This window comes from Oncorhynchus nerka, linkage group LG20 (assembly GCF_034236695.1).
Source record: "Oncorhynchus nerka isolate Pitt River linkage group LG20, Oner_Uvic_2.0, whole genome shotgun sequence".
NCBI lineage: Eukaryota > Metazoa > Chordata > Actinopteri > Salmoniformes > Salmonidae > Oncorhynchus > Oncorhynchus nerka.
This window is the reverse complement of record NC_088415.1, coordinates 37,954,560-37,968,587: the sequence shown is the minus strand read 5'-3', so window position 1 is coordinate 37,968,587 and position 14,028 is coordinate 37,954,560.

Sequence of the window (14,028 nt, the reverse complement as noted above, 5' to 3'; positions counted from 1 at the left end):
TGGTCAGATTAAAAATATCACCGCGCCCCCTAGTCTCTCTCTCACTGGGTCCTAGAGCGAGCCCTGTTCAGGAAGCACCTCAGCACGGTGTGTGTGAGGGAAAGAGAGAGAGGCAGACAGACACAGAGAGATAGAAGCGAAGATAGACATAGATGTACTGACACATGTACGCACACACATACACACATGCTTGAACAGCTGTTCCAGCCCAGCCCTAGAGTGTGCTGGAGGCGGTCCAGCCTGTTGAACCACATTCAGAACACACAGTTAAGAGTAGAGAGGGAGGGCCAGGAGGGAGGGGCGGGGCGGGGCGGGGCGGGGTGGAGGTCGGCTCAGATCATGTATGACGGGTAACTCCCTCCCTCTTTCTCTCTGGCATTCCCCTTCACAGTCCAGCTGGTCCACTGACCTTCAGGCACTGAGCACAGGGACAGCGCATCCCCATTTAGGATTCAGAACTCCTGAAAGAGCACTCAATCCATGTGAATCCCATACAATACCATTGAACTATCAGGCAGAATTGTAGAGATGATATGGTGCAAGGATAAAGCTGTCTAAACAGTTCCGATTGGGACTACTGTAAGAGAGAGAAAGAGCTGGCATCAAAGTTCCAGAACCAGTTGTACTCATACTGGCAGTATCATGTCTTCTATAAAAAAATACCTCAGTACAATGACTTACTTGGTACATTCACTTTCTCTCCTCTGAGATAGCTTGTCTTAACAGTTGTTAAAACATCTGCATCATGCCTATTCTATTTTGGTGTTTGGGTGTAACCTATCACAGTAGGCTGTGAGAGGAGGCCTGCTCTTAATAATGGCTGGGATGGAGTAAATGGAATGGTATCAAACCCATGGAAACCACTTGTTTGGCGTTTTTGATACCATTACATGTATTCCGTTCTAGCAATTAAAATGAGCCTGTCCTCCGCAATTAAGGTACCACATACCGCCTGTGATCTCTATGTGTGTTGCCACCAGATAAAGACAACTGTCAGAAGAAGATTAACTGCACAGCTGACACGGGTCATGTCTACTGTCATGACTACACTACAGCATACCAAACATTAGGAACCCGATCGAACATCTCTGGAGAGACCTGAAAATAGCTGTGCAGCGACACTCCCCATCCAACCTGACAGAGCTTGAGAGGATCTGCAGAGAAGAATGGGAGAAACTCCCCAAATACAGGTGTGCCAAGCTTGTAGTGTCATACCCAAGAAGACTTGAAGCTGTAATCGCAGCCAAAGGTGCGTCAACAAAGTACTGAGTAAAGGGTCTGAAAACGTATGTAAAAGTGATATTTCCGTTTATTTTTATTTTTTTAATGGTTTTAGAATAAGGCTCTAACGTAACAAAATGGCAAGAAAGTTAAGGGGTCTGAATACTTTTAGAAAGCACAGGAAAAGAACTTTGAAAGTTTCTTCAAGTGCTGTTGCAAAAACTATCAAGCGCTATGATGAAAGTGGTTCTCATGGTGACCGCCACAGGAAAGGAAGACCCAGAGTTACCTCTGTTGCAGAGGATAAGTTCATTAGAGTTACCAGCCCAAAAAATGCCAGCCGAAGTAAATGGTTCTCAGAGTTCAAGTAACAGACACACATCAACATCAACTATTCAGAGAAGACTGCATGAATCAGGCCTTCATGGTCGAATTGCTGCAAGAAACCACTACTAAAGGACACCAATAAGAAGAGGAGACCTGCTTGGGCAAGAAAAAGTAGCAATGGACATTAGACCGGTTGAAATCTGTCCTTTGGTCTGATGAGTCCAAATTTGAGATTTTTGGTTCCAACAGCCTTGTCTATGTGAGACGCAAAGTAGGTGAACGGATGATCTCCGCATTTGTAGTTCCCGCCGTGAAGCACGGAGGAGGAGGTGTGATGGTGTGGGGTTGCTTTGCTGATGCCACTGTCTGTGATTTATTTACAATTCAAGTCACACTTAACCAGTATGACTACCACAGCATTCTGCAGCGATACACCATCCCATCTGACTTGCGCTTAGTGGGAATATAATTAGTTGTTTAACAGGACAATGACCCAGCACACCTCCAGGCTGTGTAAGGGCTATTTGACCAAGAAGGAGAGTGATGGAGTGCTGCATCAGATCACCGTGCCTCCACAATCACCCAACCTCATCTCAATTGAGCTGGTTTGGGATGAGTAGGACCGCAGAGGGAAGGAAAAGCAGCCAACAAGTGCTCAGCATTTGTGGGAACTCCTTCAAGACTGTTGGAAAAGCATTCCAGGTGAAGCTGGTTGAGAGAATGACAAGAGTTTGCAAGGCTGTCATCAGGCAAAGGGTGGTCACTTTGAAGAATCTCAAATATAAAATATTTGGATTGTTTAACACTTCTTTGGTAACTACATGATTCCATATGTGTTATTTCATAATGTTGACATCTTCACTATTATTCTACAATGTAGAAAATAGTAAAAAAATAAAGAAAAACCCTTGAATGAGTTGGTGGCAGCTTCAATAAATAGTCCCTGCAAAACATCAGTCTCAATGTCAACAGTGAAGAGGTGACTCCAGGATGCTGGCCTTCTAGGCAGAGTTGCAAAGAAAAAGCCATATCTCAGACTGGCCACCAAAATATTAAGATGGGCAAAAGAACACAGACCCTGGACAGAGAAATTCTGCCTAGAAGGCCAGAATCCCGGAGTCACCTCTTCACTGTTGACGTTGAGGCTGGTGTTTTGCGGGTACAATTTATTGAAGCTGCCAGTTAAGGACTTGTGAGACATCTGTTTCTCAATCTAGACACTCTAATGTACTTGTCCTCTTGCTCAGTTGTGCACCAGGGCCTCCCACCCCTCTTTCTATTCTGGTTAGAGCCAGTTTGCGCTGTTCTATGAAGGGAGTAGTACACAGAGTTGTACGAGATCTTCAGTTTCTTGGTAATTTCTCGCATGAAATAGCCTTCATTTCTCAGAACAAGAATAGACTGATGAGTTTCAGAAGAAAGCCTTTGTTTCTGGCCATTTTGAGCCTGTAACCGAACCCACAAATGCTGATGCTCCAGATACTCAACTAGTCTAAAGACGGCCAGTTTTATTGCTTTTTTAATCAGTGCAAGTGTTCAGCTGTGCTAACATAATTTCAAAAGGGTTTTCTAATGATCAATTAGCCTTTTAAAATTATGAACTTGGATTAGCTAACACAACGTGCCATTGGAACACAGGAGTGATGGTTGCTAATAATGGGCCTCTGTACGCCTATGTAGATATTCCATTAAAAATCAGCCGTTTCCAGCTACAGTAGCCATTTGCAACATTAACAATGTCTACACTGTATTTCTGATCAATTTGATGTTACTTTTAATGGACAAAAAAATGTGCTTTTCTTTCAATAACATTTCTAAGTGACCCCAAACTTTTGAATGGTAGTATACATATTGTAAATATAAAAATAGAAACAATATTTCAGACCTACCGCTTGCATGTCAAGCTTAGATTTACGTTTGTGATATCCCCCTATCTGCAAGCATGACCAATGGCATAACACCTTATTGATATGTAAATTCAAACAACCAATCGGAACACATAACATCTAATACATTCAGTGGGGCAAAAAAGCATTTAGTCAGCCACCAATTGTGCAAGTTCTCCCACTTAAAAAGATGAGAGAGGCCTGTAATTTTCATCATAGGTACACTTCAACTATGACAGACAAAATGAGAAATAAAATCCAGAAAATCACATTGTAGGATTTTTAATGAATTTATTTGCAAATTATGGTGGAAAATAAGTATTTGGTCAATAACAAAAGTTTATCTTAATACTTTGTTATATACCCTTTGTTGGCAATGACAGAGGTCAAACGTTTTCAAAATCTCATGGCCCCATTCATTCTTTCCTTTACACAGATCAGTTGTCCTGGTCCCTTTGCGGAAAAACAGCCCCAAAGCATGATGTTTCCACCCCCATGCTTCACAGTAGGTATGGTGTTCTTTGGATGCAACTCAGCATTGTTTGTCCTCCAAACACGACGAGTTGAGTTTTTACCAAAAAGTTATATTTTGGTTTCATCTGACCATATGACATTCTCCCAATCTTCTTCTGGATCATCCAAATGCTCTCTAGCAAACTTCAGACGGGCCTGGACATGTACTGGCTTAAGCAGGGGGACACGTCTGGCACTGCAGGATTTGAGTCCCTGGTGGCGTAGTGTGTTACTGATGGTAGGCTTTGTTACTTTGGTCCCAGCTCTCTGCAAGTCATTCACTAGGTCCCCCTGTGTGGTTCTTGTGATCATTTTGACCCCACGGGGTGAGATCTTGCGTGGAGCCCCAGATCGAGGGAGATTATCAGTGGTCTTGTATGTCTTCCGTTTCCTAATAATTGCTCCCACAGTTGATTTCTTCAAACCAAGCTGCTTACCTATTGCAGATTCAGTCTTCCCAGCCTGGTGCAGGTCTACAATTTTGTTTCTGGTGTCCTTTGACAGCTATTTGGTCTTGGCCATAGTGGAGTTTGGAGTGTGACTGTTTGAGGTTGTGAACAGGTGTCTTTTATACTGATAACAAGTTCAAACATGTGCCATTAATACAGGTAACGAGTGGAGGACAGAGGAGCCTCTGAAAGAAGAAGTTACAGGTCTGTGAGAGCCAGAAATCTTGCTTGTTTGTAGGTTACCAAATACTTATTTTCCACCATATTTTGCAAATAAATTCTTTAAAAATCCTACAATGTGATCTTCTGGATTTTTTTTCTCATTTTGTCTGTCATAGTTGAAGTGTACCTATGATGAAAATTACAGGCCTCTCTCATCTTTTTAAGTGGGAGAACTTGCACAATTGGTGGCTGACTAAATACTTTTTTGCCCCACTGTATTTCTGCAGTGTCAAGTGGAAACATACCCAACCCTGTTGCATTCTCATCTGCTGAATTCCACTTGCACACTATAAACAAAATGAGGAATGCAATACCCTGCTCATCAAAACACCCACATACAATCAGTACAAGACAAAAAAATGTTGGTCGGTCCCATGTTCTTAGCACGCAATCACTACATCAAGTTTGTGACTCTACAAATTTCTTGGATGCATTTGCTCTTTGTTTTGGTTTCAGATTATTTTGTGGCCAATAGAAATTAATGGTAAATAATGTATTGTGGCATTTTGCAGTCGATACGAGTAGATTGTATTTCTGAACATTTCTACATGAATGTGGATGCTACCATGATTACAGATAACCCTGAATGAATCGTGAATAATGATGAGTGAGAAAGCTACAGTTGCACAAATAACATATCCCCAAGACATGCTAACCTCTCACCCTTACTGTTTTGGGGGGGGGGGGGGGGGGGGGGGCGGCATCTGTAACTCCCCTTTTTCTCCTGTAGTACATGATCAGCTCCTTGGTCTTACTGATGTTGAAGGGGAAGTTGTTGTCCTGGCACCACACTGCTAAGTCTCTGACCTCCTCTCTGTAATCGTAATGATACATGGGACGTACAGTATATAGAGCTTTTCAAGGACTCAAAGTCGCTTTACGATTGTAGAAATTATAAGAAAAACAAAAAGAGGATTTTAAAGAAAACATCAGACCAAACAAAAACATGAATAAACAGTGGGGTCAAAGGGAAAGAATGTGTTGGATCAGTGTATAGGGAAGGTAGGGCTGGGATTTAGATATGAAACCGGTTTAGGGTAAAGGGGCAGGCTTGAGGTTAGGATATAAATCCAGTTCAGGGTAAGGGGAAGGATAAAAGTGTTGGTTAGTTGCTGCTCAGCATGGTGAAGGGGGAGGGGGCGGGTAGTCCACCTGGGGCAGGCCTGTCGGGAAGTCCAGGATCCAATTGCAGAGGCAGGTGTTCAGTCCCAGGATCCTCAGTTTGGTGATGAGCTTGGAAGGGACTATGGTGTTGAACGGTGAGCTATAGTCTGTGAACAGCATTCTTACATACAGTTGACATACACCTTAGCCAAATACATTTAAACTCGGTTTTTCACAATTCCTGACATTTAATCCTAGTAAAAATCCCCTGTCTGTCACACCCTGACCATAGTTTGCTTTGTATGTGTCTATCTTTTGGTTGGTCAGGGTGTGATCTGAGTGGGCATTCTATGTTGGATGTCTTGTTTGTCTATTTCTATGTCTCGCCTGATATGGTTCTCAATCAGAGGCAGGTGTTAGTCATTGTCTCTGATTGGGAACCATATTTAGGTAGCCTGGGTTTCACTGTGTGTTTGTGGGTGATTGTTCCTGTCTATGTGTTTTGCACCAGATAGGGCTGTTTTTGGTTTCCCACGTTTATTGTTTTTGTTAGTTTATTCATGTCTAGTGTCTTTATTAAAAAACATTAATAACCACCACGCTGCGCTTTGGTCCGCCTCTACTTCACCTAAAGAAAACCGTTACACTGTCTTAGGGCAGTTAGGATCACCGCTTTCTTTTAAGAATGTGAAATGTCTGAATAATAGTAACGAGAATTTTTTATTTCTTTCATCACATTCCCAGTGGGTCAGATGTGTATATACACTCAATTAGTACTTTGTAGCATTGCCTTTAAATTGTTTAACTTGGCTCAAACATTTCGGTTAGCCTTCCACAAGCTTCCCACAATAAGTTGGGTGGATTTTGGCCCATTCCTCCTGACAGAGCTGGTGTAACTGAGTCAGGTTTGTAGGCCTCCTTGCTCGCACACACTTTTTCTGTTCTGCCCACAAATGTTCTATAGGATTGAGGTCAGGGCATTGTGATGGCCACTCCAATACCTTGACTTTGTTGTCCATACTTTGGAAGTATGCTTGGGGTCATTGTCCATTTGGAAGACCCAAGACCCATTCTTGAGATGTTGCTTCAATATATCCACATAATTGTCCTCCTCGTGATGCCATATATTTTGTGAAGTGCACCAGTCCCTCCTGCAGCAAAGCACCCCGACAACATGATGCTGCCACCCCCGTGCTTCACGGTTGCGATGATATTCTTCGGCTTCCAAGCATCCCCCTTTTTCCTCCAAACTTAACGATGGTCATTATGGTCAAATAGTTCTATTTTTGTTTCATCAGACCAGAGGACATTTCTCCCAAAAGTACGATCTTTGTTCCCATCTGCAGTTGCAAACCAGTCTGTTTTTTTATGGTGGTTTTGGAGCAGTGGCTTCTTACTTGCTGAGCGGCCTTTCAGGTTATGTTGATATAGGACTCGTTTTACTGTGGATATAGATACTTTTATACCTGTTTCCTCCAGCATCTTCACAAGGTCCTTTGCTGTTGTTCTGGGATTGATTTGCACTTTTCGTACCAAAGTACGTTAATCTCTAGGAGACAGAACGCGTCTCCTTCCTGAGCGATATGACGGCTGCATGGTCCCATGGTGTTTATACTTGCGTAATATTGTTTGTACAGATGAACGTGGTACCTTCAGGTGTTTGGAAATTGTTCCCAAGGATAAACCAGACTTGTGGAGGCCTTTCTGAGGTCTTGGCTGATTTCTTTTGATTTTCCCATAATGTCAAGCAAAAAGGCACTGAGTTTGAAGGTAGGCCTTGAAATACATCCACAGGTACACCTCCAATTGACTCAAATTATGTCAATTAGCCTATCAGAAGCTTCTAAAGCCATGACATCATTTTCTGAAATTTTACAAGCTGTTTAAAGGCACAGTCAACTTAGTGTATGTACATTTATGACCCACTGGAATTGTTATACAGTGAATTATAAGTAATAATCTGTCTGTAAACAATTGTTGGAAAAATGACTTGTGTCATGCACAAAGTAGATGTCCTAACTGACTTGTCAAAACTATAGTTTGTTAACAAGAAATTTGTGGAGTGGTTGAAAAATGAGTTTTAATGACTCAACCTAAGTGTATGTAAACTTCCAACTTCAACTGTAGTTATTTCCCCTCTTCTCCAGGTGGGATAGGGCAGTGTGGATTGCAGTTGAGATTGCATCATCTGTGGATATGTTGGGGCGGTACGCGAATTGGAGTGGGTCCAGGGTGTTCGGGATGATAGTGTTTATGTGTCATGACCAGCCTTTCAAAGCACTTCATAATTACAGATGTGAGTGTCTACAAGGCGATAGTCGTTTAGGCAGGTTACCTTGGAGTTTATGGGAAAAGGGACAATGGTGATCAGCTTGAAACATGTTGGGATTAAGGACTGGGACAACGAGAGATTACAACTGTTCGTGAAGACACTTGCCAGCTGGTCTGGTTATACTTTGAGAAAGCGCCCTGGTATTCCGTTTGGCCCGGTGACCTTGTTTAAACAGGTTGTAAGTGGTAGCTCTAGCTTTTAGCCCAGCACGGATATTGCCTATAATCCATGGTTTTTGGTTGGGATACATTATTATAGTCACTGTGGGGACAACATCATCCATGCACTTATTGATGAAGCCTGTGACCGTTGTAGTAAACTCCAGTCTGTACTAGGAAAACAGTCTTGTCGTCTTGCGTCTGCTTCAGGCCAGAGAAGCTATGACTGTAGTGACAGACTAAGGACAAGCATAGCCACACCTCTGAAGACAACAAGTACTGGCCAATTTACTGACACGTCACTCATCACTCTGGACCCAGGAACCTGTCTTCACCTAGCAACCAAACAGACCAGAACCTTGTTGCCCGATAGCAATGGAACTTAGGCTTACGAGTGTTTTACGATGCATCTTTCCTACAACAGACGAAGATGTAACATATGTTTCCCAAAACACCACGCAGAGAGAACGTTCGCTAAGTGTTTCGTTGAGGCACGTGTCGATCCTGATGGGATCAAAAGAAAGGCAACGCTGCTCTTGGATCAGCAAATCCCATTCAGATCTTACCTTAACATTATAATTATTTCACAATACTGATGATGGCTAAGCTCCTAGGAAGATATTATCACCTGAAAATATTGGGGAGTCTTGTTCTATTCTATTCTAATGCTTACCTAATCATAAACCACTAAATCAAGATTTGTCACATCTGCTGTGGAAAATCTTACTCAGGGACACTCAAAGTCAATCTTAAAGGAATCATTGTTTATTATCAGTTAACTGGAGAGGTTCCAACAAACTTGATGCACCATAGTGAACATCTGTAAGGAGCTCCACCGGGAGGCAGTCCCGTTAGATCTCTTATATAGAGACAAGTTATAGTTGCATGATTTAGCTTATTAATTCATCATTAACGTTTGCTTCATTCATGTGACCGACCAATACTGGGTCATGCGTGTGACAGACCAATACCTCACAAGGATTCTTGTCTCTAAGCTGAGACCTTGAAACAGAGAGATCTTTCATTCTCAAAACAAGCACCTGGGCGTACTGCCAAATTGCAGATACTGATAGTGAGGATTTGTTCAATCAGTCACTTGCATGAACACAGAAAACTGTTATTAGAAAAGCACAAACATTCAGTGGTTGCTCAACAAAAAGTTTTGCGATTATGCTGTGGGACTTAAAGGTAATTTATGGTTTAGTACGGTACACGGCGTCACTACTTCATTGCTCCAGACCAGTGCAAGGGGAGTTAGAGCACTGATTATACTTTTAGGTCCCAAGGTGGGTTGTGCCGTGGTGGAGATCTTTGTGGGCTATACTCGGCCTTGTCTCAGGATGGTAAGTTGGTGGTTGAAGATATCCCTCTAGTGGTGTGGGGGCTGTGGTTTGGCAAAGTGGGTGTGGTTAGGTCCTTCCTGTTTGGCCCTGTTCGGGGGTATCATCAGATGGGGCCAGTGTCTCCTGACCCCTCCTGTCTCAGCCTCCAGTATTTATGTGTCGGGGGGCTACGGTCAGTTTGTTATATCTGGAGTACTTCTCCTGTCTTATCCGGTGTCCTGTGTGAATTTAAGTATGCTTTCTCTAATTCTCTCTTTCTTTCTCTCTCTCGGAGGACCTGAGCCCTAAGACCATGCCTCAGGACTACCTGGCATGATGACTCCTTGCTGTCCCCAGTCCACCTGGCCGTGCTGCTGCTCCAGTTTCAACTGTTCTGCCAGCGGCTATGGAATCCTGACCTGTTCACCGGACGTGCTACCTGTCCCAGACCTGCTGTTTTCAACTCTCTAGAGCAGGGGTGTCAAAGTCAAATGGACGGAGGGCCAAATAAAAAAATCAGCTACAAGACGAGGGCCGGACTGTTCGAATGTTCATTGAAAATTTTTTAAATGACGCATATAGTCTAGTGAACCTAATTGAACCTACTGAAAACCTAACAAATATATTACAATATGATCAGATAAATAAAGCAATATTTTCTTATGGCTCTGTCAGTAATCTTTAATTTTCAACAGACACAAAAGACAAATTTCCTTTATATAAATATCCCCATAACATGAACATTAAATGAAAGAAACCGGTATTCAAGGCACCATCAGTAGACTATATTTTCTATTTTAGCAAAAGTGGGCTAAATTTACTTCAAAGAAAAAACAATAATAGCAATTTTCTATCATCCACTCAACTGAAATATTTTTAAAATATAATTGGATTGAAATACAAAAAAATAAAGTGCAAAAATCTATTAATCAAAAACAACACTTTGTTTAAGGAGAAGTAACATGCAGTGAAAACAAATATTAAATTTTAACTTTTAAACTTGAACTGAGTAAAAACTCTAAATATGTGATTGCACAGTAATGTTCACTTGTTTGAGGTTGAGGGTGATACTTGGTGGTGTCCCATCTTTTCCACAAGTTCATCAATGTTCGGGGTAAGGCTCTGAGCTGAAGAAATCCTCAGAATTGAGTGGAGGTGTTCAGCAGTAAGTCGACTTCTGTGTGATGTTTTGTTCAGGTTCATCAAAGAAAACAGTTGTTCACACAGGTATGTGCTGCCAAACATAGACAACGTTTGAGCAGCCTGGATGCGCAGCTGGGGCATTGTGCCGGGAGGAAACGGGCGAACTCCGCAGCACCCACTGCCGCATATTTTGCCCTCAGTGCATCATTGCATTGGAGGTCAATCAACTCCATTTGGAGGTTTGGTGGTGAGCTTTCCACGTCAACAGCAAATGGGTTACCGAGCAGTTCCAACCTGCTTTTTTGTGCTTCAAAGTCAGCAAATCGGCGTCGAAAGTCAGCGGCAAGCATACCTATTTTATCAGCCAACTGTGTGCTCGGGAACGCACTGGTAGAGAGCTTCTCTTTCATGGTCTGGCAGCTGGGAAAGTGGCTCAAATTTTCTTTCCGCATCTGCGTCTCCCACAGAGTCAGTTTGGTTTTAAATGCCTTCACTGTACTGTACATATCAGAGATGACACGATCCCGACCCTGCAGCTGCAAGTTTATTGCATTCAGATGACTCGTAATGTCACACAGAAAAGCCATTTCACACAGAAACATTTAGTCTCGGAGTTGTGTTGTGTCTTTCCCTTTGCTGTCCAAGAACAGACAAATCTCCTCACGAAGCTCGAAACATCTTTGAAGCACCTTTCCCTGGCTTAGCCATCGCACCTCTGTGTGATAAGGCAAATCACCATGCTCCGTTTCTAACTCCGTCAGAAATGCCTTGAACTGGCGGTGATTCAAACCTTTGGCTCTGATAAAGTTAACTGTGCGCGTGATGATGCTCATTACATGCTCCATTTTCAAGGCTTTACCGCACAACGCTTCCTGGTGTATGATACAATGATAAGCTGTCAGCTCACCTGTCGCGTTTTCCTCTTGCATCTTTTCCCGTATCTTCGCCACCAGTCCGCTCCTGTGTCCACACATCGCAGGTGCTCCGTCGGTTGTCAAACCCACGAGTTTTTCCCAAGGCAGCTCCATCTCATTTACACATCTTGACACCTCTTCATACAAATCATGCCCCGTAGTTGTGCCATGCATAGGACGTAAAGCCAAAAACTCCTCTGTCACGCTTAGGTTGGAGTCCACTCCGCGGATGAAAATTGACAACTGGGCAATGTCAGAAATGTCGGTGCTCTCATCCACAGCCAAGGAATATGCAATAAAATCTTTTCCCTTTTTCACAAGCTGCTCTTTTAGATTGATGGACAACTGGTCTACTCTCTCGGCAATGGTGTTTCTGCTCAGACTCACATTTAAAAAGAGTTGCCTTTTTTCTGGGCAAACTTCGTCACAAACTTTAATCATGCAGTTTTTGATGAAATCCCCTCCGTAAATGGCCGGGCTGATTTAGCGATCTCTTCTGCCAAAATAAAACTGGCCTTGACAGCAGCCTGGCCTTGTGATTTGGCTTTTTTGAACAGAGCCTGTCGAGATTTGAGGCCTCGTTTTAATTCCTCTGCCTTTTGTAGCCTTTGTTCCATGTCCATATTCTTGTTTTTGTCCGCGTGTTTCGTTTCATAATGTCGTCTCAGATTATACTCTTTCAGTACCGCCACACTTTCTCCACACAGAAGACACACAGGTTTTCCAGCTACCTTCGTGAACATATACTCCGACTCCCACCTTGTTTGAAACCCCCGGTTCTCAGTATCCACCTTCCGTTTTGCCATTTTTGATGGGTATCTGAAAGTTAATTTTACTGTGATGCTGACGACTGCTGTGCCAATAAATATTGAAATGAAGCAGCCTACTGCTCGGTGCGTCACCTTTGCATTGTGGGAAATGTAGTATTGGTGCGTGTAAAAGATCTGCGGGCTGCCGGCTTGCTGCGGGCCGGTTCTAATAATAAATCAAGATCATCCCAGGGGCCGTAAAAAACCTTCTTGCGGGCGGATGTGGCCCGCGGGCCTTGACTCTGACATATGTGCTCTAGAGACAGTAGTGGTATAGTTACTCTTAATGATGGGCTATGAAAAGCCAACTGACATTTACTCCTGATGTTCTGACTTGCTGCACTCTCGACTACTGTGATTATTATTATTTGACCATGCTGGTCATTTATGAACATTTGAACATCTTGGCCATGTTCTGTTATAATCTCCACCTGGGACAGCCAGAAGAGGACTGGCCACCCCTCATAGCCTGGTTCCTCTCTGTTTCTTCCTAGGTTTTGGCCTTTTCTAGGCAGTTTTTCCTAGCCACCGTGCTTCTACACCTGCATTTCTTGCTGTTTGGGGTTTTAGGCTGGGTTTCTGTACAGCACTTTGAAATATCAGCTGATGTTCGAAGGGTTATAAAAAAAATGTTTTAAAAGGTGCTACTTTGTCTCTAACTGACAATGAATGGGCGACATAAACCAAATAGAAACTGATAATTGTGCACTTACCTACTAAAACTGTTGTTCCACTACGGTTTTTATTCTAAGAGAAACAGTACTGTGGTACTGTAGCCTACTCTGTTGTACAGTGCCTGTGTGGCGCAGTGGTCTAAGACAGTGCATTGCAAACTGTGTTGCTACAGATGCTGGTTCAGTACCTGTGCCGGCTGCAACAGGGAGACCCATGAGGGAATGGTGGGCTTTTGGTTTCTCTCCCTCTAAAAACAGAAATAAATCATTCTAAATAACAAACTGGCTTTATTTACAAATTAGTAACTACTGTATGTCTCACCCCATGTTCAAGAATAGCCTTTTTCTCAATCACTTTAGGTTATTTGAAACTAAATCATCTCCAAAATATAGTTATTTTTTAAACAAGCCATAGAAAGTTGGTTGTAATTTCAGTTTAATCCACCAGAAAAGATAGAACAAATAATACAACAACTATTGTGGTTCATAATATACTAATTGATAAAATGCCCCTTATATAAATTTAGAATCATCCAATCCTCTAAATGTAATTATTGGCGGGGAGTCACGTCAGACATTTTTGTTGTCGTTCGATAATACTGTAGGCCTAACGTAGGCGACATGAGTCTCACTAGTGTTGAGTATTGTGCTTTTAAAACTGGTGTAGGTCTTATTATTTTTCATGTGTATGCAGCATTTATGTGTTGGAGTCACTTTTAATTCTTAATTGATCTACCATTTCTATCATAGGCCACTGTAATCGATGGGGGCTCAGGGCGGTACCATTCTGCTCATCTGATGAAGATGCACATGGCTCAGATTCAAACTTTGAAGACCCGAGACCGAGTCATTGAAGGCAGACCAGCAGAAAGAAAAACATTATCTGAGGGCAGAGATACGGGCGACAGCTGATGCATTGGTCCAGAGCCAGGCGGCATTGGCGGAGAGTCACAC